Source organism: Equus quagga, chromosome 3, assembly GCF_021613505.1.
Source record: "Equus quagga isolate Etosha38 chromosome 3, UCLA_HA_Equagga_1.0, whole genome shotgun sequence".
Lineage (NCBI taxonomy): Eukaryota > Metazoa > Chordata > Mammalia > Perissodactyla > Equidae > Equus > Equus quagga.
Window position 1 is genome coordinate 70,950,279 of NC_060269.1, and position 27,470 is coordinate 70,977,748.

The window sequence follows — 27,470 nt, forward strand, 5'->3', positions numbered from 1 at the left end:
GGAGTTCCCTGGCCGCTCAGAACAGGTGTCCTGGTCTGGTTGCACAGGTGGAATGTCCATATGCCTAGCTTCACTGCCCACCGGCCTCACTCTCAAGCCCATTTGGGCCCTCTGGCCAGCTGAGCCCGGGAGGATTCTCCTGAACACTGCTACGAAGCGCTCTCTCGAAGCCTTGGGCCAGAACACACGCAGTCTAGGGAAACGCTTCCTTCACTCTTTCTGGGGACTGTCTTCCCCTCCAGGACACTCCTGCCAAATGGCCTTCTCCCCTACAGCTCAAACCCCACCTGTGGTGTCCAGGGGTCCAGCATCCCAGGCCAGCCTGCCTCCAAGGACTCTTCCCCACCCCACCCCACCCCTACAAAGATCACAGCAGCAGAGCGGGCGCCATGCTGTGGCCTCCCACTTGAGTGCCCTCCAAGCCCCAGGTTAATGCCAGACAGCTGCCTAATCAAGAGGTGTTTGTCCCCCCACCCGGTATGATGGAAGCTGGGACAGAGTTTGCACCTTGAGGCCTAAAGGCCGCGGCCATCTGGTCTTTCTCCCTCCCCCTTCTACCCTAAACAGTTCCTGGCAGGAGTTTCAGGCAAGAGACAGCCAGCTGGGCGGAGGCCTCTGGAGACCCCTCCCCCTAGACTCACCCGAGTGAGAAGCTGCCCCCAATCAAAGGCTGACTGGGCCATCTGTGCCTGAGCCCCTGAAATCGGGCAGGCAGCGCCCTGTGCCTCCAGGGCCCTCCAAGCTGTGAGGAAATTCTGCCAAGCCCTGCTCCTCCCCCAAAGCCCCCAACACCAAACACAACCATCCATTCTCCTGCCTTCCCCCACCTACCTGAACGGGAGAGCAAGTGCCAAGCCAGTCCAATTCCTGCAGCCCCCCCCCCCCCCCGGCGAAAGGCAGCTGCGTTAGGCCAGGAGAGAAGCTTGAGCCCCTGATCCTACAGCTCCTGGTAGTACCCAGACAACTCAAGCTCTGATGCGGGTGAGATGAAAAGGAAGGGCAAGGAACAGAAAGCAGGAAAACCCCCAGTCTCCTCCTTGGAGAAAAGGGTGTCAGCTAATAGTCAGAAGATGGAGCCCAGAGGAGGAGCCTGCAGTTTCCCAGCACGACTTCACCTTCCGTCAAACTCTAGAGAAAAAATAGATCCCATGGCTCCTTCGGTCCCAGCCTTTTATTTTGAAGATGAGAAAACTGAAGCTCAGAAAGCGGGATGACAAGTCGCAGCTAGCCCAAGGCAGATTCAGACAAGAAGCCAGTGCTCTCTCCCTCATCTTCCGTTGTCGCTGACTGTCCAGCTCCCTCAGCAGTTGTGTAGCCCGTACTCCCCTGCCTCGGGGTCCCTGCATATAAACACTCTGGTCCATAGGAAAGAAGGGCCCAGAGGAGGACAAGAGACGTGTGTGGGAGACAGTCCTGGCGATGGCTTTTCAAGGGCTCCTGGAGAGGGAGCCCCTCTACAGGCCCTGCCTCCCTCCAGCAAAACGAGCGCAGCCCGAGTCCACTGGGCTCAAACCTCAGTTCTGACCTCACCAGCTCTGCAGCCCTGGCGCGTAGCTTCACCCTCTGCTCTCCTGACTCCACGTGTGACATGTGTACAGAAAAGCCAGCTGCAGCGTCATTGTAAAGAGCACGAGATCACTACTTTTAAAACACTGCCCTGACAGCTGTTGGTTGGCCTGTCCTTCATACTGTGCTTCTTACCCGAGGGGTGTTAAGAGTGCTCTAGCCTGGAGACCCAGACTTCTGCTCTACCCCGAACTAAGAAAGACTGCAGGTGGATGGAAACGATGCATCTTCCTTTGGACTGGAGCCACTCTCAGGAGGTAAAGTTGCCTCCCCTGGTTCTCTTCACAGATAAATATGTTAGGCTCTGTCTTACCTTGGTGCCACCCTCTCCCTGAGATGATCACCCTCCCACCTATTCCAGGTACTCATCCCTGATGCCCACCTCTGTGGTGAAGACCACCCAGAATACTCCAAGCCTCATCAATATTCTCCTTCTCCAAGCTCTCACTGTGATTTAGCGTCTCATTTTCTTTCATCTTATCTTTTAACAAGACTGTAAGTTCCTAGAGGGCAGAAATCATATCTCGTTTATCTTTGAATTTCCCTCACAGTGGTCTAGAGCAAAGCCAAGTAAGTGCATTAATGGAAGGGTCTCTGTTTGCATAAGACCACTCTCCTGCACCCTCCCTCACCCCAGCGCTTCTACGATGGTTCTTCCATACATGGACAAAATGAAACTACGGCTCCAAGGAAATGGGTGCAAACAAGAACTTATCCACTTGCTTGAAGATCTGAGGCTTCCTATGCTCATTCATTTATTTCTTCATTCATTAAGGAGAGGAGAGTACCTATGTCTGCCAACCATAATACATAATTCAGCCATAACTCATAATTCATTCTGGCCAGAGATGGGCAAAAACTTGGGTGACTCCATCGGACCTTGAGGTAGAGCTGGCAAATGCTATGAAGTCATTCATACCAATAATAAGTGCTAGATGTTTTTCATGCGTTAATGATTCTAAGAGCTTTACCTGTATTTGCACATATAAACCTTAAAACTGTCTTTTGAAGTAGGGCCTATCATTATCCCACTTTGTAGATAGTGAAACTGAGGCATAGAGATGTTGAGCCACTCGCCCCCACTAGAAAGGTACGAGTCAGATGGAAGCCAGGCCGTTTGGCTCAGAGCACGTGTGCCTCAGCATTCCACTGTACTCGGGCAGAGTCGCAGGGTGCCCGAAGGTGGAGGGACACAGGACAAGGCATGAGGGGATCGAGAGACCACAGAGCCCTGGGGAGGTGGAGCAATTGCAGAGGGGCAGCACTCAGGGCAGAGCAGCCTCTCTGGCCCCGGGGAGCCCTCTCCTCACGAGGACATCCTGAGCCCTCCTGTGAGCCGCCACTTGGCACTCACCTGATAGAGGGCTTCTGAGAGGCAGCCTGGCCTTCCCGTCTGCCTGAGGGTTAGCCAGGCCCCAGCACAGGAGTCCTTGATTGCTCCCAAACCCATCCTCCATATTACTATGCAATTCTGTCCTGCTCTGATCTTGTGAAATCCTCAAAGATCCCCTACTTCACATCACTGGGTGGCGGCCACAGTCTGTGTCCTGTGTCCTGAGGGTGTGTGGCAGCCATGCAGGGAGAAGTCCAATGAGGACATGAGGGACAATCAGAAGATGCTAGAAAAGAGTAGACCCTCGTAGCCTTAGTTGCTGAGAAAACTGGGCTTGCAGGCAAGGGGTCCATCACCGGGTAGGGAACCAAGACCCTGGTGGGTAGCCTTAAAGAGGGGAAGGAGAGAAGCTCGGAGCTGTGTCTGAAGCAGTTTTTGGTGCAGTCATGGCCATGCACTAATAGGGAGAGAGGACCGCTGCTAGTAGTGATGGCTGAGCCAGTGGTGAGGCCTGGGGTGGCCTGGACACAGGAACTGCAGGGCCCGGGGCAAACCTACGCGCAAGTGGAGATGGCTGACATTGCCCAGATGGATGCTCAGAGTGATAATTCCTGGGGTCTCTTCGCCAGTTGTTGGTCCTATAGTCACTCGAGGAAATTCAGCACCTATTTCATGTTGTCAGAGTGAGGATAGGCCAAGAGAGAGCATTAGCCCGAGCTAGCACCCCTGGTGGTCTGAGATTAGCTGACAGGGCAAAAGGGGGGCTTTCCTGAGGAAGACCAGTGGAAATGCGAGGAGGAGCTGGTCACGAAATCTCTCCACACCATCATTCCCTGATGAAGTGTGACAGCTCCAGGTGCAGCTCACCAATGGCAAGCAGCCTGAGGCAGGGGTGGAGGGGAGAGGGCGGGGTGGATGGGGTGGGTCGGCTGATAATGTTCCCTCTGGCACACCATGGGGGCGCTATTTTCCTCAAGTATTCCTGGCGCCCATCAGGATCTACCCCCACTGCTTCTCTGGCCTTCTCCCTACCCCTCTCCTCTGGCCTATTGGCTTCAGCCACACCAGCCTCCTTGTTATTCCTCGAACACATCAAACATGCTCTTGCCTCAGGGCCTTTGCACTTGCTGTTCCCTCTGCCTAGAATAGTCTTCCCCCAGATATCCAAATAACTGCTCTCTTCCTTCTGGTTTCTGCTCAATGTCACCTTTTTAGAGAGGTGGCCTGACCTCCACATATCTGAGGCACCCCCCTCACAGCTGCACTCTCGTCCACCCTCAGCATGGCTTCATTTTCTCCGATGCTCGTTGCCACCTGACACACATATGCCTAGGTATGTATTAGCATGTGTGTGATCTATTTGATCTTGACAGAACACAAGTTCTGTGAGACCAGAAATGCTTGTCTATTGCTGTACCTCTGTGCCTGGAACAGTGCCTGACACATTGTAGGCACTCAAAATACTTACGGGGTCAAGCTGAATTCTCCTCCCTTATCTCTGGATGATTTCCTTCTGAGCTGAGCCTAGGGATCTCCTTTTTGGTGGTTGACGTTCTTTGTTTTCTGAACTCATTAGTAAAAAGTGGGAAGTGCTCTTTTCCATGTCACAGAATGATCAAGGCCCTGAAAACGGGGCTCACCTCCACCCTGCCGCCCTGTGTGAGCCCTCCCTCCGCCCCCACATGCTTTCCCAACTCATGCTCGCCTCTGGGCCCCCCAGCTGCTTCCACTGGCCCCACCAAATGTGACTCCCTTCTGCTTATCTAAATCCTACTCAAACTGCCATACTCCCCTCTATCCTGAGCTTCTTTCCCTCTGTTCACCAATTTCTCCATTCTCTGAGTCCGTATGTCTCTTCCACACTGTTTAGCACTAAAATTTAAAATGTGCTGGTCTCATCTCCCTAACCAGACTCTGCTTCTCTGGGGACAGACAACACGCCTTCCACGTTTTCTGCCTCCCCCTGGGACGAACACCACGCAGGGAGAACATGCGTCTGTGTTGACCAATTTGTTAAGAAGTAAATAAAATTATAGGGAAGGTAGAGCAGCATTTCTCTTCCTTGCAGATGTGCCTCCTGCTGCCTCCATGTTGGTATCTCTTAGATCACTGAGTGAGACAATGAGAAGCGAGGGAAAGGGAAAGTCTAAGGCAGAGAGTTGTGCCCCTTTGGTCATTCGCCCAGGAAGCATTAATCAAGGGCTGGGCACTGCCTAGACGGTGGGAAGACAAATTCCAGAATCACAGAACACTGAGTTGGACGGAACCTCAGAGAGCATCTGGTCCAAACGCTGGTATCAATTACGGTGCTGCTTAGTTGCAAGTGACAGAAACTGACACAGGCTGAAGTGGGCAGGAGAGGGATGGAACCAAGCAGAGGATCTGGGAGCGTTGGATACCCGGCCCGGAGCTCTGCTTCCAGGAGCAAAGCCCAACGGCTCGGTCTGGCAGAAGAACTGGGCCTCTATCACAGAGCCTGGACTTCGCAGCTTGCGCTGTGGCTGCTGCTGCCCGGGGACACACCACCCCCAGGAGACCCTCCACTGTCCTTGACTCGTTTTGATTCAGACTCTGGCCAGCGCACCACCAAACTTAACCACTAGGCCATGGGGCTGGCCCCTTCATATTTCTATTTTTTATTCCTAGAAGCTTCATTTGTTTCTTTTTTAACATATTTCTTTCTTTTACTCACATGTTCCTTTGAATTCTTGAGCATATTTATGTTAGTGGTTTTAAAAGTCCTAGTCAGTTAATTCCATCATTTCTGTGTCTATTTCTATTGGCTGATTTTCCTCCTGATTATAGGTCATGTATTTCTGCTTCTTCACATGTCTAGTAATTTCTGACTGGATGCTAGAAATCAGGTTTTATATTGTGTGTGCTGGATTTTTTTTTTAAGGTATCGAGAGTATTAGACTTCATTCTGGCAGCCAGTTAAGTTTCTTGTGGATCTGCGTGAGCCTCTGAAGGCTTGTTTCCAGACTTTATTACAGTGGGTGAGAGAAGGCCTTACCCTCCACTAGCTGAGCCCCACTACGAAGGCAGGACACTTCTGGAGCTCCCACCGTCAGCCCTGAGCACTCAGTGAGGACTCTCAACTCCATTTGGTCAGAACCCAAACAGGTTCCAGACTGTGCTCAGTTCAGCGTTTCCCTGAATTTTCCTTTGACTGGCCTGGTAGAGTTTCACCCTATGCATGTGTAGTTTGATATTGAGCAATAGATCTAAGGGGACAACTATGTGGATTTCTAGATCTCTTTTTCCACACAGCTCCCTCATCTCCAGCACACAATTCCAGAAATTTAGGCTACTTTAGCCCCCTCCACCTCCAAACTCTGTTCTCTGTTTGCTCCACTCAGAAAGTCTGCTGTGTTCTGTTTGGGATTACCTCCCTGTGTTGACATCCAGAAAGTGCCTCCAGGCAGAAAGCTGGAGCAATTTTAAGAGCTTACTTTCTGTTTTTCGTTTCTCTTGGAACCACAGTCCTGTAGTACCTGTTGTTCCGTGTACAAAAGCTATTGCCTCATATTTTTTCCAGTTTTCTAGTTGTTTACAGCAGGAAGACAAGTATGGTTCCAGTAATTCCAACATGGACCAATGTGGAAGTCTTATATCTGTTTTTTAAACTAAGCCACAAGACCTTCCTAGGTTTGAGAGCTCCAGAACAGGTACCCAAAGAGCCAGGATGGCTCCGCCAACAGGGTAAATGTGAAAGAGCTTCAAGAAGGTGAAATTCAAGGGAGAAAATTCAGGGCTGCTTTTATCGTCAACCTTTTTCACCTGGAGAGCTTTTCCTGGCTAAAACTTTAGAATTATTTGTACAATATTTGGTTTTCATAATTCTGAGAAGCACTGGATTCCAAATGCCCAAAGACAAATAGAGGAAGTGAATTGAGGCCTCACTAGGAAGAAGTGAGTTCAAAAGCTATATTTAAGTATAATGTTTATATGTTATATTTAAACATAATACTTATATATTATATTTAAACATAATATTTATATTTAAATATAAATTTTAAAAATTTTACATTTATATTTATAATAAAATGAATTCTAAAGTTACATTTTCCCTTGCTTAACATAAGTCTTTCTGACTGACTCCTTACCTCAAGCTAACACAAACTGCCTGTTGGAAGCAAGTCCCTTCAATTCTCTTCCTTAAGGATCTCATAGAATGAAGGCGATACGATCAATCTTCATTATTGACATAGCAAAAAGATTGCCACTGTGTGTGGTCCCCTTGGTCCAGTGAGACCAGGCTACACCCCCAGAGCCCGTGTTACTGCGGTCTCAGGTTCTGCCCACCACCTTGCTCCTGGACTATTGCCACCAGTCACCCCATTCCAGTTCGACCTCCTCATGCTGCTTGAAGATATTTCCTATAATTCAGCTTTAATCACAGCAGTCCCTGGTTGGAGAATCTTTGTAATTCCTCGTTGCTAAAAAGTCCTCTGTAATTTGGCTGCAATCTTTCCTTCCAATGTTTTGCCCCGTGGTTTCCCTTCACTGCATTCTAGCCAAGACATTAATTTCTGGTTCCTGTGCGTGAACCATAATTTCACAGCTTTCTTCTTTCTCTCTCAGCTCATGCTTTCTTTCCTGTCTCTGGAATACTTTCCTTTTCCCAAATATTTGAAGATAAAAATGTTACTTATCTTTAAAAGCCCCATTCTAAAACAATCCCATTCCCGATAACTTTAATATTCTTAGTACCGAATCCCTCCACTGCTCTCCCTCGTCTCTCGTGGGACTTAATCGAAATCTCGTTTATCACCTGCATCACTGTCTACCTTATAGTATAACCTCCTCAGTAAACCCCTCAAGTGTAGAGTCTGTATATCATCCTTTCTGTGCTTCTTCAAGCTTCTAATGGGCTGAACTGCACACAAGGGCTCTCAATGAGCCTTTCTTGAGAGAATAAATGATTGAGTGGGTGCCTGGATGTTTTCCTTGTTGTTCCTGCCAGTTAATTTTAGATGTATTAATTTGAACCGTATGAAATCACTGTAGGTTCAAAAATAGTCAAATGTCAGCAACTTAAAATGGTTCAATCTTATAAGTTTTCTTCCCCATTTTGATGTGAACTACCCTTTAGCAGACTATATTACATTATTAAAATCGTAGGATATCTAAATTAATCAGGGACAAAGGATTTTCACTAATTAAATAAAAATGCCAGAAATAATTGTTTGTGAGAGCAGAACCAAGTATGAAACAGACATGTATCTGTAAAAGAGCTTGTACCTGCAAAAGAATTGACGTCCACTCAAATCAAGCCAACTGAAGTCTGAAAAGGGAGGTCTTGATGGGGTACTGGAGAACTCGCAGTCAAGGTGGCCTTGTGGGGGGAGCCGGGGCCGCTCAGCAGCCTCCGCAGCAGGCGCTCTTGGGTTTTCCTCTAGAGCTCTGACTCCTAGTCTATTTTGGTTTGAATTCTAACCTCCCGATGGGTCGCATCTGAATGACTTGCCTGGGCAAGGGTTCTGCCGATGCTTCAGTGAAAGCGAGACGGTTGCTTGAAGGCTGGCCTTGTGGACCAGTAGATGGAAAGGGGAAATGGGCATAGATGCATGATTTTTGAAATAAAAAGCACATGAATTCAAAGAAATTTGTATATGCCATTACTGGGGAACTGTTTACTCTGCTTTGCCTTCAGGAGAAAGTTTGAGAAGATTCAAGCTAGGTCATCTCTACGGTGTCTTCGAGCTCAACATTTTCTCAGACGGTAAATTTCCATATGTAGCCAAAATCTTCTTTTTCCTCCTCCAACATAGCTCGCGGTTTTCAAAGTTGGTCTGTAGGGGGCTAGTCTGCTGTTTGGGGTGTCTGAGGTGGTGAGAGACAAGAGAAGTTGAATTCCTGGCACAAGTGGATAGTGGGACATAAGAGACCTCTCAGCTCTGTTTATACTCCATTTAATTAATGTTTGTTCAGCATCTACTCTGCAACAAAATCTAGCACTTATCAATACAAAAATCATAATATCCAGCATTGCTAGATACTGTGAGAAATACAAAGAATTTAAGGAATGGTCCCTGCCGTTGAAACAGTTATGATCTGATTGGGAAACCCAGGTAAACACACAGGTGATGTTCATGCCCACGCAAGCTTAGTGGCTAAGGGCACAAATGTGTGTCCTCAGATGCAACTGCCAACATACATGTCATTTCAATGTAAAATATTACTTAGACATGGACCAAAAGAATCATTTGTTGCATGAGATTATTTGTTACAGAAAATTGGCCAGATCAACAGAGCTCTCCATTTCGGAGCCATTGGCCAAAATTTGGAAATAGTGTTCTTCAAAGCTCACCTTGAAAAGTGATTTAATTCTATTCTTTTATGTCTGTCTCACCCCCAATGCCGATAAACAGTGAGCAGGTCTAAGGTTTGAGCTGCCTCACCGTCTCCGTCCCACCAAGCAGAGAGCAGCCAGCGTTCCGTATTCTTTGCACACAGCCTTTGAAGGGGAAAGAAGGCACAGACAGGAGGGGAAGCAGCAGGATGAGCTGAAAACAGTCATGAACTGGGAACCAGAAAATCTCGGTCCTGGTCGTACCTCTGACCCTAACTTATTGCAGTGCTTTGAGCAAGTCACTTAAACCTCTCTACACCCTAGTTGTGGGACATCTGTAAACTAGGAGGGGTAGAAAAAGGTTTAAATTCACCAACATTTATTATGCGCCGCTGAGGAGATGCCCTTAAATGCTTCCAATAAATGCCTGTGGACAAAACTGGAAACCTAACTTCAAATCACAGACCCCGAGACTGTCTAATAACAGATGATTGAAGGTGAAACATCCAGTCCCCTTTTCCAAACCCGGGCCACTTATCTGACTAGACAGACCACGTGCCTCCCCCCTTCGATGAAGTAAAACGCTTTGAAAATAAGCTGAAGGAGAAGATCATCTGGGGGACCTGATCGTGACTCCCACTGAACTTGAACTGGTCCAAATCATCCCTCACTAAGGCATTAATTATGAGGATTTAACGTGGTCCTGCCCACAGAAGCTCACAGACTGGTCTGGCCTATTGAGCGTTCCTCCTGGAAGTTGATTGTTGAGAGCTGTGGGTTTGAGAGGGCACTACCCAGGGACAAGCGTCCTCCTCCTCTGCCTCTGTTTACGCTCTTAGTTCCAGAGCCTCGACTGATGACAAAGAAGGGTCAGCTCTGACTCACGATGGTTCTGTGAGCATCTTGACCCTGGTGAGCTGCAGGGCCTGAGATGTTTACTTCGTTTCCCTTTCATTCCACACTCAGCTGGGCTCTCACAGAAGGAAAGTAGCCCACGCTGACTACTCAGCCCAAAAATATTTACTGAGTGCTGCCCAAGTGCTCTGCATAACGAGGAAACAGGAAGACACAGCTGAAGCCCAGGGCTTCAGAGCTGCTCCGGAACTCATGAGAACCGCATGACCCGACCTCCTCAAACAGAGTCCCCAGCCCTGGGTGTGGGAGTGAGTGAGGTTGGGGAGAGGCCTTGGATGGGAGATGGCGGGAAAATGCCTACAAGGAAGAAGCCTGGGCACGCTGACACACTTAAACAAGTCCCCAGCCAAGACTGACTCTTCTCCACATGGGAATGATTCAGAGTTACAGATGAGTGTCCTGAGGCAGATCAGGCAGCTGCACCGCCCTTTCTGCTCTCCTCCAGCCCCGACCCCAGGAACAAACCTAGCACCCCAGATTGGGAGGGCTGGAGTCACTGTTCTGCATGTTTGTGGAGGGGGGCCAGCTGCCTCTCTCCTATCAGAGCACTCAGGAGCTGAGCAATGCAGAAAGGGAAGGGAGATGCTGTGAGTCCAGCCCCCGGGAACAGCACAGACAAGAGGCCATGGCGTTGAGCACCAAGGGCACCTCCGCCCTGCGCTGTCTCGGGTGAGATTTTGGTCCAGTCCAAGAAGGAAATAATAACAGCTGTTACCAATGTGGGACCACTTTCCAGGGCCAGACACTATGCTAAATGCCTTCTTTGCATTATCTCATTTAATCTTCACACTGGCACCACTCCCCTGCCCTTCCCAATTATAGCCCGGGGAGCTATAATTATCTCTACCTACTAATGAGGAAAAGAAAGGCTCAGAGGAGTTCAGCAACTTGGCTGAGTTTACCCAGATTACAAGAGGAGGAAGGCAGATGCTGATGCGAGTTTGTCTGACTTCAAATTCTGTGTTCCTCTGTACGTGATACTGCTTGCCAGAAAAGAAGTTGGAAACCCCAGGAAGAGTGTGGAGGTGGGGAGAGGGCAATGACAGAAGCAGGCAGGATAGAGGAGAAGGGCTGACAATCCTGGTTCAACAAGGTAAGAACCTCAGATCTGGAATAGGAAAGAGCAGGTTTCCGGGAGGTGGCATTTGTGCTGGTGCTCAGCCCAAAGTGATGGGGACGTATGTGGACAGAGGTCTTGGGCAGACACTCTCCAGGGATGGAGGGCCGATGGCAGCCCTCTGAGAGCTCCCTCTCTGGAGCTGTGGGGAGGGTCTCTAACTGGTCTCGCAGAATTGTAGACTGAGGCACTGACACAGTGCTGGTACCTCGGTGAGCCATGGCGACGGTAAGAGAGCATCAGCAGGGACAGGCTGGGTCTGTCGTGCAGTTCAACTGTGACAGTCTGTGCAGCAGCCATGGGCATGGAAGGGCAGGGGCTGGCCTGCTAGGGCCCGTTGTTCTTAGCATTTGGGGGACCAAGTGTCTTATAAAGCCACAAAGGAAGAAGGCAAGCCTGGGAGGTGAACTCTACCTCTGGCCACTGCAGTCTCCAGAAATAGCATTAAAACATCAGACCTGTCTACTGTCTCCACTGCCACCAAGCCCTGTTAGGTGGGAGCTCAACCAAGGGCTAAATCCATGCAGCCCACTCCTTCCCTCATACCCACCACACAGAGAAACGTGAGACATGGCCTCCGCCTTCCAGAAGCACACTAACAAACTAAAAAAGTTTGTTTTGTTTTCTTAACAGCTTTATTGAGATATAATTCACATACCATACAATTCTCTCAGTTAAAGCGTACCGTTCGTGGTTTTTAGTATTGTCACAGAGTTGTGAAACCATCATCACAATCAATTTTAGAACATTTCTTCACCCCAAAAAGAAACCCTGTAACCCATTAGCAGGCACTTCCCATTTCCCTTCCCCCACCCCTCCAGCCTTAGGCAACCACTAATCTTCCTGTCCCATAGAGGTGCCACTCATCAGTTGATAGACAGTTGGGTCATTTCCACTTTTTGGCTCTGAATATTCATGTACAAGCTTTTCAGCGGGTATAAGTTTTAGTTTCTCTTGGCTGTATAACTAGAAGTGAAACTGCTGGGTTACAGGGTAACTCTATGGATAGTTTTTTGAAGAACTAACAGACTGGTTTCCAAAGTAGCTGCGCCATTTTGCTTTCCCGTCAGCAGTGTATGAGACCCAGCTTCTCCAAAGCCTCACCAACACTTACTATTTGTCTTTTTGATTATAGCCATCCTAATGGATGTGGTATCTCAGTGTATTTTGATTGTGTTTTCTTAATGACTAATGACGTTAAGCATCTTTCCATGTGTTTATGGGGCATTTCTATGTCTTCTTTGGAGAAACGTCTATTCAGATCCTTTGCCCATCTTTAGATTGGATTGTCTTTTATTATTTAGTTGTAAGACTTCTTTATACATTCTGGATACTCTGTTATCCCTTGTCAGATCTATGATTTGCAAACATTTTCTCCTGTTTTGTGGGTTGATGTTTCACTTTGTTGGTGGTGTCACTTAGGACACAAAAATTATTAATTTATCTATTTATTTTTTATTTTATAAATTACACTTTTCATGTCGTATCTAAGAAATCATTGCCTAATCCAAGGTCATGAAGATTTACACCTATGTTTTCTTCTAAGAGTTTTATAGTTTTAGCTTGTACCCTTAAATCTGTTATCCCTTTTGAGTTCCTTTTTTGGTATGGTGTGAGGTAGGGGTCCAAGTTCACTCTTTTGCATGTGGATATCCAGTTGCCCCAGCAACATTTGTTGAAAATAATATTCTTTCCCTCATTAATGCCTTGTCAGCCATATGGAAAATCAATTGACCAATTTACCATCACGTTTGAGAAGCAGGTTACATAACTGAATAGGACAAGATGATCTATGACACTTGAGCCATTGCTGATGGTAGATTTAAGGAAAAACATTCAGAAGACTAAATATTTCAGAGACAAATTAAGCAGTGGTAAGAAGGGCAGAAGGTTTAGAGGCAGAGTGAACTACACAGCCTAAAAATGCAAGCGTAACAATGTCAAGGGCTTTATTGGTTTGTTTGTTTTTAACCTATCTCTAGAGCAAAAACTAAAGAAAAGAAGGAATGGACACCCTGTTTAGGAGCTAAGGTGCAGAGTAAACTTCTTAAACACCACTCTTACACTACCGTATAACATGACCTCTCCCACAGGGATGGCGTGGGCACTGCCCCCTCACTCCAGATGCTTCTTCCATAGGGAGGTGGAACACTCCTGTCTCTCTCCACTTCTCACTTCCCATGGGCAAAGGTATAATTTAATCTGACTAGTGAATTTAAGGAGAATAAACTGGGTATGCTCAGCTCCACTCATTTCCTCCCTTTTTTCCTCTTAGGACTCAGCTACTATAGCGAATTGCAGCTCTCCTCTGCTCTGTGCTGGGTCTATGTCCTGGGGAGAAGGAAGAGGGTGGGGGGAGTCTCCACTCAGATGGGCATTCTCTGTGACTGGCTGGGTAAGTATGTCTAATTCAGGAAATTACCCACAGTTACCCACAGACATAAGCCATGTCTTATGACTTTACCTTTATGTGCATCAGAGCTAAGACAGCAAAAGAGGCCTAGGCCCTGAGGGAATACGCCCAAGAAATTTATGGAATACAGATATCAAAAAAATATAGTGTCTTGAACCTGAATGTAAGACCTGAAACCATAAAACACTTAGAAGAAAACACAGGCAGCATACTCTTTGACATTGGTCTTAGCAATATCTTTTCAAATACAATGTCTACTCAGGCAATGGAAACAAAAGAAATAAACAAATGGGACTACATCAGACTAAAAAGCTTCTGCAAGACAAATGAAACCATGAACAAAACAAAAAGACAACCCACAAACTGGAATAAAATATTTGCAAATCATATATCCAACAAGCGGTTAATTTCCAAAATATATAAAGAACTCATACAACTCAACAACAAATAAACAAACAACCCGATCAAAAAGTGGGCAGACGATATGAACAGAGATTTTCCCAAAGAAGATATACAGAAGGCCAACAGACATATGAAAAGATGTTCAACATCACTAATTATTAGGGAAATGCAAATCAAAACTACAATGAGATATCACCTTACACCCATCAGAATGGCTATAACTAACAAGACAAAAAATAACAAATGTTGGAGAGGTTGTGGAGTAAGGGGAACCTTCATACACCGCTACTGGGAATGCAAACTGGTGCGGCCACTATAGAAAATGGTATGGAGATTTCTCAAAAAATTAAAAATAGAAATACCATATGATCCAGGTATCCCACTACTGGGTATTTATCCAAAGAACATGAAATCAACAATACAAAGAGATTTATGCACCCCTGTGTTCATTGCAGCACTATTCACAATAGCCAAGACATGGAAGTAACCCAAGTGCCCATCGACTGATGAATGGATAAAGAAGATGTGGTATAAACATGCAATGGAATACTACTCAGCCATAAAAAAAGATAAAATTATCCCATTTGCAACAACACGGATGGACCTTGAGGGTATTGTTATGCAAAGCAAGCCAGAAAGAGAAAGACGAACACTATATGATTTCACTCATGTGGAATATAAACAAACACATGGACAAAGAAAAGAGTTCAGTGGTTACCAGGGGAAGACAGGGGAGGGGAAAAGGGGCACATGTTTATGGTGATGGATAAAAACTAGACTATTGGTGGTGAGCATGATGCAGTCTATACAGAAACTGATATATAATAATGTACACCTGAAATTGCATGTTATAAACCAATATGATCTCAATAAAATAATTTTTAAAAAATGCACTGTCTTGAAAAGTCAAGGTGACAAAATTGGTCCTTCCTAGGCCATAGGGGCAGAAGATTTAGAAACCCACAGTAGCTCCTGGCCAGAATCAGTGGAGGGTGATTTTCCAACTGAAACAAATGTGGGCATGAGGTGAAAACTTTCTCCAGAAGGTTCTTGGTCATAACAATTCCAAAATAAGAGGCAATGGTAGCCCCCTGTGTGGTCCAGAACTGAAACTATCAGCTCACAAGATAGAGCAGAGGCTGTGTTACCAGATGGAGCTCACTCTCAACGAAACACTGAAATTTCAGGAATTCAGGGCTAGAGGGACAATGCTAATGCAAATTTGCAATCTCTGCCAGAAAAACAGCAGTGTCTCAATGCTCTGCTCAGAGAGCAGGCAGATGCACAGGCGGATTCCTGCCTCAGTTTAGGTAAATGCATAGTGCCAAAATCAACGCACTGTGCCAAAATTAACCTCTTACTAGGAGCTTTCCTTCAATTGAGGGTAAGTTCATCAGCTGTGGACTCCAGACAATGATGTCAACTGAGAAACATAATGATGAAGCAAAAGCCAAGAGTTCCTTTGTCTTCCTCCTCCCCTAGGATAGAATGGTCCTTGGGTGGCACTAAATATTGGAGCGTGAGAACATAATTTTGCCTAGGATAACTGCTGGAGGTTGACTGGTTTTCTTTCTTTCTTTTTCTTTTTTTTTTTTTTTAAGAAGATTAGTCCTGAGCTAGCATCTGCCTCCAATCCTCCTCTTTTTGCTGAAGAAGACTGGCCCTGAGCTAACACCCATGTCCGTCTTCCTCTACTTTATATGTGGGATGCCTGCCACAGCATGGCTTGATAAGCAGTGCGTAGTTCTGCACTGGGGATCTGAACCGGTGAACGCCGGGCCGCCGAAGTGGAGCACGCAAACTTAACCAATGCGCCACCACGCTGACCCCAAGACTGGCTTTCTTAATTGGAGATGTTAGAGAAAAAGTGATTCATTCTGGCACTTGTTAAAAAATAGTCGGGCAGACTCTATTCAGGTGGACCATCGCCATAGTTGGAGGGATCACCACGATGGGGTGTTGCGGTGGGGAGAGAGCTTGGGCTCTACTCTGAATACAACAAGCAAAAGTGAAGATTTACAGCCTAGGCTGGGTGTCAGCTGATGGAACACTAGTGTGAGGAAACATCAGGAAGAAGGGCTCCTGCTGAGAGCTGGCCAAGGTGAGCAGACATCACCTGGGAGCTGCAGGGGGCTGAAGCACCTGATCAGATATCAAGGGTGATGAGATATCAAGGGTGAGGGACTCTAGCTCAACTTAGTAGGCTTCTGTCTAAAATTGGGCTCTTGAGAACATGCCCAAGGACCAGCTTAGTTGAAAAAGAGCTCAGAGGAACCTGATTAGAGTTTGGTCAAGGAAAGAATCTTTGTCAGGGGGGATCTGGGGATATATGAAGACTGTACTGTGATAATCTATATGTTCTATTACCTGATGGAGCTCTTTAAAAGTGGGGTATTTGAGGTTTGGCATTGGATTAATAGAACTCCTGAGGCCCTGAAGAAATTGCACCATCCATTGAGAGCCCAGGGTGCAGCTGCTGAAAGAATCCCAGCTCAACCCAGCCATCAGCAAGTTCTCTGGCTGAGTCTAGGCAGAGTCAGAAATTGAAGAGGATGAATTTCAGACTTTAATTTCCTTGAACTTCAACTCATAAACGCAAGCGAATTTTATTGTAGAGATTAGCTTCTTTGAACTTTGACTTGGCAAGGAAACTTAGTCTTTGAACTTAAAATTCTCCCTGGGAATTTGATAATGAGGGGCATTTATATGCAAATCTGGGGCATTCCTAAATTGTTGACAATTTTATTATTGAATTGTCTTTATATGGTTTATAATTGGAAGATCTTAGTGGGTCATATAATTAATTGAAAAACCTCTGCTATGCTAGGTTGGAAAATGTGGTTGGACATAATTTGGAATGGGGAAGGGAGTCAATTTTCAATCATAGGTACAGAGTACTCTTGGGTTTATTTAATTAGTGGACTGTTCTGACCTATTTCGGAGGCTTCAGAGATAAACTCTAAACTGCCCTGTGGAGGTCCCAGGAAGATACTCACAGAAGCCATAGCTGGTCCCTGGGAACTGGGGACTCGGGGAGCACACTGCCTTGATTTAGTACTGTCTCCAGCCAGAACGGGGAGGGTGGAATTCTTGGTGGACTCTTGGCTTAACAGCTAAACCCTGTGGGTTAAACATCTCGTGTTGTTAGGGAGAAATACTTCGTCCCCATTCTTGATGTTTTCTTCAATGTGAAGTGTGGCATTACTGGTGTCTATCACCCCACAGGAAGGATTTCTTGAAATATTAGGAAGCTCATTGCCCACTGACTCAATCCACATTCTCCAATCTGGTCCTTGTTAGTAACAAAGGTGGTGTCTTCATTTTTCAACCACATCCACCTTTTCTTTGTCTTATTGATAATTGGTTGTGAGTGCAGAGTAGAAAAGAGTGGTGCTATTCAAACCCCTAAAGAACACCATCTTCGAATTGCACAGTAGTTCACAAGGCATGATTTGGTAGGTGGGGTGGTGCATGAGAATTTGCATTTCTAATAAGTTCCCACACTTTGAAAACGACAGGACAAACAATAGGAGACTATTGATCCCACAGACACGACTATCCTTGGATAATACTTTAATTTCACACTTAAAGGACCTCTTTTGCCCTGTTGGTCTTAATATATGTTACAATGTCTAAAACCAAGCTCAGAATTTCTGAAGGCCGTCCATGAGCTGATTCACCTTCATTCTGTGCTTGCAACTGGACGAGCAGTTGTGTTCCATGTCGGAAGTAGGTGGTGGCCAATGAACACTTGATCCAGTGCCATTTCAAGTGGCAGCCTTCAAGTTCTACAGAAATGAAAAAGCTCTCCCAACTCAAACTGCTGAAGGCTGACCGCAGGGACCACAGATGCATGTCTCCACCCCTTCAGAGAGCCAGCCTCTGAGTCTCCTTCCGGGTTGTCCTTCAAAGGCTGGACGGAGTGACAAGAGAAACTGAATGACTGCTAATTCCACCACAAGTTTGGACAGTATCTTTGTTGATGCATAAGACACTCCTGTTATAACAGGCACCATTTAGATTAAAAGTAGTAAATCTCCTCTGGTTCAGGTGACAAGTGGTTGGGGTCATGAGCCTTGCTTTCAGCACACACATGAAGGGGAATAGGGAAAACGCTCATCTTGTAAGGGAGGTACCAGGTCTGAAACTGAGACACAAATGGATAAAGCCCAGAAGACAGAAGACAAAAGTTTAAGAGAATGAAAGCCCTCTACAGGTAAGGAGAGAATTATGAGGCACTCAGACACTTGTAGTGTCTTAAAGAGTCTGTGCTCTGGAGTCTGTGCATCTACATCCCTCTTCTGAGAGATTCCTTAAGTGTAAGTAAGCATGCTAGTTTCCACACAAGGCCACAGTCCTGCCCATAGCTCATTGGACCAGAGACAGAGCCAATAGCCAGGGCTGTATGGGCACCTGATTCTTGAGAGGGATGGCTGACTTAATCAGATCTGGGCATTGAAAAGTAGCAAATGATGCTGACAGAATGCTGCAGAAGTGGAAAGACACAGAGAAAAGACAACAGGAAGAAACCAAGAATAAAAAGAAACCACAGGCAGAAGTAGGAAGGAAAAGAACAGAGAGCAGAGTAAGAAGGAGAGGTGGAGGAGTGAGAGCACTTACACCGCAGCCGGTCCCCAGGGCTGTCCTCCTTCTGAAGCTGCTGTGCTCACCTCCTCTCCCCTGCTCAGAATGCCTTCACTGGGGCTCTGCAGAAGCTTTCTTTGTCCTTACAATAAACTCCCATAAACTGAGACAGCCTAAGCACATATCTAGTTCTTGGAAACATATCTTTGTTAATAGAAACAGAGACAAGAAGAGATTGTTACAGACTAGAATCTTGGGCCCAAACCAAAAAGATGAGATTTAAGATGAGTAAGTTGTGAATTGCTTCATTTCAATTTCAAAAAGTGACCAGGTCTAACTGGTCAGTAGAGCCTCTAGATTTCAGGGGAAGGCAGCAATACCATGCACGTGGTTAAAAGCAAGCTCAGTCTCAGCTCGCCTTCCCGGAAGTTTAGTGTGTGGGGAGAGAGAGAGAGAGGGAATGGCATTCTGCCTTGAGCAAATACTGGATTGATGTGAGCTCTTCAGAGCCCCACATGGTATAGAGACCCTAACTAGACAGCACGTGGGCACACAGAAACAAGCATGGTCGTGGGAGCACAGGGGAGGGGGCCTAGATGTCCCTGCACCTCCTAGACTACCTTGCCTCCCATGGCCTCACATCCCCCGCAACTGACCTGTGCAGTGACTGTACTCCCCAGCAGACTGCAAGCTTCATGAGGACAAGGACACATCTGTGTTCTTCACTGCTCTGTTCCTAGCACCTAGCACAGTGGGTTAAAATCATATTATATGAGTAACAAGTAAAATGGGAACATTAAATTTAAAAGGGAGGAAATTCAAGTGGACTGAATTGTGGTTTTCAAATATTTGCAAGAGTTTCAGGTGGAGGAGAGAGCAGTCTTACTAGGGCTGCTCAAGAGAGCAGAGTAGCAGAGGGGTGAGAGGACCGTCCTGCAGTCAGAGCCCTGAGCTCACTCCCAACTCACGCTGGCCTCGCCACTCAGACCTGAGGCATCGATCGTTTCATCATTTCTAAGCTCTCTTCGGGCTTCAACATGTAATGAAGCATGAAATGATGAGTAGACATTACTGAGAGAGAGATTTTTATTTTAATTTCACCAAAACTCTCCAGCACTTATAGATGTCAAAAATAAATTGGTTTGTTTCATAAAATAGTGCGTTCTCTGTTGATGTAAATCGTCAAGCTGCATTGGAGAACCACCTGCACCGTGTGCTGCGGCAAGGATGCTTGCATTAGATGCGATGTTGGGCAGCAGGACTTCTAGTTCTGTCAAAGCTATGAAATTCTAACTACCACAGGTGGAGTGTTTCCATTTGGACATCAAGAATGTGAACCAAAGAAAGAAGTGGCTTCTGCTTTATTCTGTGGCTTGGCAAGTATGTGACTGAATCTCGCTGAGCCTCCATTTCCTCATCTGCTGGGGGGATCGTGATATATGCCCTTCCTACCTGAAGAGGTTGGCAAAGATCAAACAAGATAATGTTTGGACTTGGAAAATGTAAAGTGTTCTACAAACACACTGTCTGCTCCAGAGGGAGGAAAGGAAATCCCAAAGGCCCACATCGTCTGCCCTCCAGGCCAAGATTCTGTCCGAGTAAAATAAGAGTGTTGGTCCTCAATTCCCCGAAGACACCTTGAAGATACTTTGCCCCTCCCTCTCCCTGCCTGGCGATAACAGAGCTGGTAACTCGTTCTGTCAGTTGTGGTGGTTCCACTTGCCACATGAATGTCAAGCTCACTGGACCACAAGTTAATATATAAGGTCTTTTCCCTTTCTTCATGGGTACAATCCTGTTAAATTACCCCTTTATGCTCGCATCAATTTTTTTTTTTGCTTTTTAGTTTTAAGTCCTAAAATAGCATATTCCATTCGACTGCTTTAGTGCTTTCAAGGCAGTGCCTGGCGTTATGGGAGTTTAATGCAAACCAGAGTGGAGTTGGCTGAGCTTCAAGACAGCCAGAGCACACCAAATGGGTGTCGTCAAGGACAGTCTCGACATCCCAGGAGCCTAAAGCACCTACACGGCAGCCTTTTGTTCACAATCCCCTCAGCCACATGCAAACCAAATGGAAACACAAGATGGTTTTTTTTCATCCCCATTTTACTGAGAGGAAAACCTAAGTACAAAACACTTTAGCGCCTTTACAAAGATCGCTTGGCCCCACCAGTGCTGGACCAGAGTTTACAAATATGGCTTCCTATTGGCACATTACTCTTGCTACTAAGCCTTCAGACTCCATCACATGGTTCAGCATTTCCCATGGGTTAATTCTATTCCCAGCTCACTCTTGTAGTCTTCCACCCGCCGCCAGCCTGGCTAGGAAAGCCTCTGAATCCGGAAAAGGCCCAGAACAAGAAAGGCCCTCAGCTCAAGAGGAAGGGACCAGGAGAGCCAGCCAGCTTCTGCTGGGACATTTCAGCGTTGGGCCCTTACAGCTCTCAGAATACTGGGAACAAGTGTAACTGAGGAGCTTAAAGTCTGCAGGAGGGAGGGGGGATGCTGCGTGAAGGGGAGGCCCCAGCTACGAGCGCACAGCTACTCACAGTTTAAAAGCACTTTCCTGCTGTCACCTGGCTGGGTCCTGGTGATGATGCAGTGAGATCTGAGGTCTGGCAGATGGGGCGCTGTCCGCTTTACAGAAAGTCAGCCCAGGTTACACGACATCCGTGGTCACGTAGCTGGTGAATGTCAGAGCTGCCCGTAAACTGCAGTCTTCAGATGGCACTGGAAGATTCTGTCGCCCATAAATGAATCTCAAGCATTGACTCTCATTTACAGAGATATATTTAGGAAAAGAAGTCTCTTTTTTGGTCTCCCAGAAACAACACCAGAAACTCTGCCCGCCCTTCTCCCTCTGCAAAAAGCTGACCCCATGCTATAGCTAGGAGGTTTGCTCACACGTTTCTCCTTCCAGGTGAGGGAGGTCCCTTCTCCCTAGATCTGGCTTTTCTATGAGAACCCCAAAAAGAGAGGCTGGAAGTGTTTGTTCTTACTTTTCAAAGCAGTCAGAGACTTCCTCATGCCCAGAGGGAAAGGGACTGTCCCGAAAACACTCCTGCACAGGAGTCCCCTCTTTCTTCTCCCTCCCTCCCCTACCTGCCCCCCATGGAGATTGCTCACCGTTCCCTAGCACCCCTTCCTTGCCAGCACAGCCAGCCTGCCAGCTCACACTTCCTGCCTTCTCAGCAGGCAGCCTCTCCTTCAGCACCGATGAGGGCGGAGGGCTGGGCAGGCCAGCAGAACGCAGGTCTGAGGGGAGGCGAGCCTAGGCAGCTCTCCTAGGGGAGCCCCTCTGCCCGCCCGCATGGTGCATGGCGCAGCGCAGGGCCTGGCGGCAGAGCCTCCCCGCAAGTTGGAACAGGACTCCCGCCTCCGCTCTCAGCAGTCGGCTTTAAATAGGATTAGTGAGAGAGAACATTCTAAACACTGCTCTGAGAGGTTCCAGAACAGGCAGCCGGCTACTTCCTCTCAAGCTGCCATTTTGGGCCAGATGCCCTGGCTGCCTCCCCTAAGTTGGAGCTAACTCTTTTGCACTCAGCATTCCCGCTCTGCTCTGAACCTAACCTTGGGCTTTCAAGGACAAAATGAAGTCCTATTGTCCCCCCAACTAGCTCCTCAGCCCATGGCTAGTGCCAGAGAGCTCCCTGTGGCCTCACTCGTTAGACTGGTTATCTTCTTTGATAAAATTCGCGGGGCTTAGGGAAGAGGGTGGGAGGGGGCTGGGAGGAAGCAACAGGAAGCTGTCGTATACACCTTAGTGTGAAGTGCTCTGTTGTACAGCAATCACAGTGCCCCTGAGAACTGCAACAGATACTCTTAATCTACTGTACTTTTTTCCTGTGTCCTCCTTGTGGAATTACATTGTTAATATCACTCAAAAGTGCCAGAAATTGAGGATATGGGGGCAAGAGACTTGGCCAAGGTCACACAGCTACTAGGTGCAGAGTAGAAGTCAAACCCAGGTCTGCAGCTCCGGTGTACACACGCAGAACGCCGTTCTTTTCCACTATACTGTGCTGAATGGACTTCAGGTCAAGAGTTTCTAATGGAAGGGATAGGGTAGAAAAGGCCCTGGGTTTCTGATCAGGCAGGGGCCAGGGGGCGGGTGGTAAAGAGAACAAGGAAACAGCTACAGAGGGGTTTCCCGCAGTGGTGCATGCTGGGCCCTTCACAGGCGCTACCGCCAACCCCCCTCCCCCACCCCCTCCACCCCGCCACCCTGCAAAGGAGGTGCCGCACCAGGAAGCTCAGCCAACTGCTGCTCCTGTGCTCGGTGCCTCAACTGGACCTGCAGCCAAATGGTCAGCGTCTACCAAGAGCCCATGGGGGGAACGCTCACGAGGCTGCTGCAACAGTCCTTCTTCGCTGTAGTTCCCGGTGACCTCAGGTAAAAGAGAGTCAGAAGATGCTGGACAGGACCACGGAGATTACCTTGTACGACCCCCACCCTCTCCACTCCTCTGCCCTCTTCCCCTTCTCCTCTATTTTTGCAGGAGGTAAGATTGAGGTCTTCTCGATGGAGACTGTAGTCAGTCTGGGAATCAAAGCAAAATATACGGTCGACGCCTAGAGAATTCGATACACAAAGTGAAGGGTGTGAAGCTAACCCAGAAGACACGGGGACAAGGGTGATGCAGGTTGAGAGGCACACTGACCTGGAGGACTCAATCAGGAGGCCAGCTGGCCCCAGGAGCCCCAGCTGAGGGCAGCCCCTCGTCCCAGAGGACCAGTCTTGGACCTCACCAGCTCTTAGGGAGACAGCATCAGACCTTCCTTTTGTCTCAGATTCCTGGAGCAGATTCCTGAGTAAATGTGTACATTAAATGTCAGCAAACAGGGTCTCAAATGCCCCTCTGCCATTTCTCCCTGCCCCCAGCGGGAGTAAATGAGCATGCCAACATTTCCCACAGGCGACCAACCGATGCCCCGGAAGTCATGGTCTTACCTGCTCTATTCGTTTAAACGAGTTTAGGGCTACAAGCAAATGTGAGCTTGACAGAGACCGCTTGCCAAAGGTCTCCCTCAAAATTGACAAAGGTCATGCCAACTTCTTTGTCTGTATGATGTTCCTCAGCCCTGGGGAGAAATTAGCTCAAAGTCGATTTGTCCATTAGTCTTCACCCATGTGCTCAGCAGCGGGCTGCGTGTTATTAGGGAGACAGAAAACTACGAGGTGGTCCCTGCCCTCATTTAGTCGTTAAATATTTTTTGAGCATCTATCATGTGCCGAGCATTGAGTTGAGCACTTAAAAATCCTATAGGAAAATGCGATTCATTCACCAGAAACAACAGAACACAAATTACAAGGTGCACAAGGAAGGAAAGAACAGTGGGACCCAGATGTGTATTCGACAGGACTTCAGTGGGGTCGGTGAGGGGAGCCAAGAGGGCTGGGTCAGGGTTTGGGGAGGGCCTCAAAAGACTCACCATTCCAGCTTGAATGAAGGCCAGGGCACAGGAGGTGGAAGTGGCTTGGCGAAGGTGAGGAAGCAGTGTGGAACTGCAGAGATGTACATGTTGGGAAGAGGAGAAAAAGGGATGAGCCGGTAGGGATGGGGCACATTGTAGAGGTCTCTGAGAACTAAGCAAAGGAGCTGAAACTTGCTGGTCGAGGGGGAAGCTATTTTATCCCTTATGCTTACAGCGGTTCTGCGAGGCTCCAATTCACTTTGGGGGTCTCTAGCCTTGGGTAGAGCCGAGAAGAGTCGACTCTAGAGAGACAGCCTAGAAAAGCAGAGAAAGCACAGGCTTTGGATGGACTTGCATTCCAGTATTCTTTCCTCCACTTACTAGTGGTGGGATTTGGGTCAAATTATTTAACCACTGAGCTGAAATTTCTTCATTTGGAAGATGAAGAGGTAATGATTTCTGCAATTATTAAAGATACTGTTGATAAAATGTCCAGCAAAGATGAGATACATAATAGGCAAGCAATGATTGTTAGTTCTCTCCACAGCTTCCTACTTTCCCCTTGAAGATGAAGGTGAGATGTATACATATGTCCCAGTATCTATTCCATCCCCAATCAACTGATCAAAGCCAATCACAGTAGTCTCATTGAGGTTGCTATGATTGCTGGATGATGGGGCCAAGCCTATCCAGAGTCAGCTGACAGCTTTCCAGGAAAGATTTCTTGATCCTAGGAAAGAGCGGCAAGAGCAAAGGTCATTTATTCCTCAGCCCATTGCTGGGTTCTGGGTGTAACAACTACAGTGGTAGATCCAACCTGCAGTCATGGAGCAACTGTCCTGAGAGCAAAGCCCATGCTCTGAGGACAGAAGAAGAGAGCGATGGAAACCTGACCTGATGCCATTGGGAAGTGAGATATGAACTAACCCTAATCTCTAAATTTATTAATTGATGAGATTTTTTCCTATTGTTTAAGCTAGTTTGATTCAGTTTTAGACAATTTCTGTTACAGTTTTAGACAAACTAGTCAAAACCATGGAAGAGATAGATTCCAGAACAGGTGATGGATGGGCCAGGACTTGTCAGAGCTAGGATCCCGAATTAGAAACAGCCTATTAAATCCTATGAAAAAGACATGGGGGGGGAGGCGGGGGGCGGTAAAATCAGAATACTTCCCTCTCATTTCTCTGCAATCTAGATCAACCCAGTATTTACATCGAAGGGTTTGCTAAATGATTATCACATGAGTCTCGTCAGCTCGTGGCTGAACAAAGCTTACTCACCCTGGAAGCTAGTTAGTGCCGTTTGAGCACAGTTTTATGTTAGTCAAGGTGGCGGGTTCACTATTCTTTGCTCAGGGGAAGGCTGCCTGCCTGTGATCTACTGTGTTCAAACCAAACCACATTCAGGCACGGTATCAGTCACGCAGTTTCTGAGGCAGCTATCAGACGCGTGCCTTAAAACCCTGGGCTCCCAACTCCAGCGAAGCTGGGCCAATTTCTCATCTTGCTCTTTGACTCAGTTTTCCTTTTCAGTGAAAGAGCAGGATGGACATATTTCCTAAGGGAACTCTAGCATGTTACTGGGGACGAGTCATTCCTGAATAGGGATTCCGAGGCCAGAAACTTCTCTCCGAAGAGTGTTTGTTCCCTCGACAACTTGCCTGGTCTCCTGAACCTGAATACAGGTTAAGCACTCAGAACGAAGATACAGATAATAACACCACCGATGACGATGAGGTGGATGCTAAAGAGTTCTTGAAGTCACATAGCAGTTTCTAGGAAAGAGAAGCACTAGTTGCATTTTGTCTCACTTGTCTTCCTAACACCCTAAGAAGTCAAGGAGGCGACGTTCCTCCCAATGCAAAGGGGAGTTTACTGAAGCCTAGAGATAAGAGGTGCCCAGGGACATGCAGGTAAGGAATGTAAATTCTGGTTGTAATTGCTGCACATCCAGGGGAACTGTTTTCTACCCTGGAGAGAGACAAGGTACTGGGGGCGCATCCTCTAAGGTCAGGAGGCATTGGCTCAGCCTGCAGGAAACCCAGCCTTCCTGTACTCTCCTGGGGTAGCTGGGAGATGGGTGGAGCAGCAGCAGCCTGTTGAGCCCTTAGAGCTTCACTCAGAGATCTAGCATTATAATATTCTCTCATCTGCTTTTGGAGATTACCCAACCTCAGTTAAATATAGTCAGCCATTCTTATCTCCGAAGATAAGGCCCTGGATTTTTAGACTTGAAATAATATTAAAAATTATTTGACATTTTTCACTTTTCCTACCACCTTCTACTTCATTAATTCTTTTTACCTTTGCATGATTGTCACAAGATGGATAAGGCAAATGTTATTAGGTCCATTTTACCAATAAGGTTGTGACAAGTCCAAGTCTTAATGTTGAATAAGAAAACTGTTGGTCTTTGAATGAGAAACTTACAGAAGAGTTGAAGAGACAAACAAGAAACTGGGAAAGTTTTTAAATTGTGATTGAGAAAGGCAGAGGTATTTCTAATCCAGACAAGCTGCTGGCTTAACTGGTCCATGGGTCTGGTCCTGTGTGGCCAATCTTAGGTCCTAGAGATGAAGAACAGAATGATAAGCCAGAATACTAAGCTACTTGAATCTCAGGTGATGAGTAGATGAGAATGGCAGGGAATTTTTTTTTATAAGAACATGCCTTGTGACCCAGCTTTCTAGACTCAGCCCAGGCAAAGAAGAACCTGAGGGATGCAGAGGTTCAGATGGGATACCCAGAGCCCAGGAAGGGCAGCACTCCTACTAGACAAAGGAGAGAGGAGCCACAGCGAAGGTCTCACCGAGGGAGTTAGGGGCAGACATACCCAGCCGTTGCACGGCCATAGCCAACAGCTGAATCAGGGAGCTAACTATGGCTTTGTACTTCTGGAGACCACATTCTCAAGGCCTTTGTGAACACACACAGACACACACACACGCGTACATGCTGCACCATCACAGTTCTCCTCCCCTCATCCTGCTTCCTTACTTTCACTGCACTCTCAAAGTCCCCGGCTTCATCTATGAAGCGTCCCTTGCACAAGGTGTTTCTATTGTTCCATGCTGTATCCAGCTTTCACCCCTCACACACCCCGCAGCCACTGCTCACACCTAACCCACACATTAGAAGAGGGCTGCAGGGCCGGCCTTGTGGTGTGGTTGTTAAGTTTGTGTGCTCTGCTTCTGTGGCCCAGGGTTCGCAGTTTCGGATCCTGGGCATGGACCTACACACTGCTCATCAAGCCATGCTGTGGCAGCATCCCACATAAAATAGAAGAAGATTAGCACAGATGTGAGCTCAGGGCTGATCTTCCTCACAAAAAAAAAAGAAGAAGAGGCTTCCATGTCAAGCTCATCTTCTACCCAGAATGCCCCTGACAGAGACCCACAGTGCGTCAGTGCTGGAGGAGGGCCCTTAAA

General features: G+C 47.2%; 1 long non-coding RNA gene across 2 annotated transcripts; it reads right to left on the minus strand.

Annotated features, from left to right (window-relative positions):
* Positions 1-17,625: 17,625 nt before the first annotated feature.
* On the minus strand, positions 17,626-21,841 carry LOC124237473 (uncharacterized). Of its 2 annotated transcripts, XR_006888011.1 has the most exons (5): positions 21,752-21,841; positions 21,175-21,365; positions 19,282-19,368; positions 18,662-18,829; positions 17,626-17,954 (listed from the first exon to the last, which is right to left on the minus strand). It is a non-coding gene; the product is annotated as an uncharacterized LOC124237473 (long non-coding RNA). The 2 variants fall into 2 exon arrangements; XR_006888012.1 differs by lacking the exon at positions 18,662-18,829.
* Positions 21,842-27,470: the final 5,629 nt, after the last annotated feature.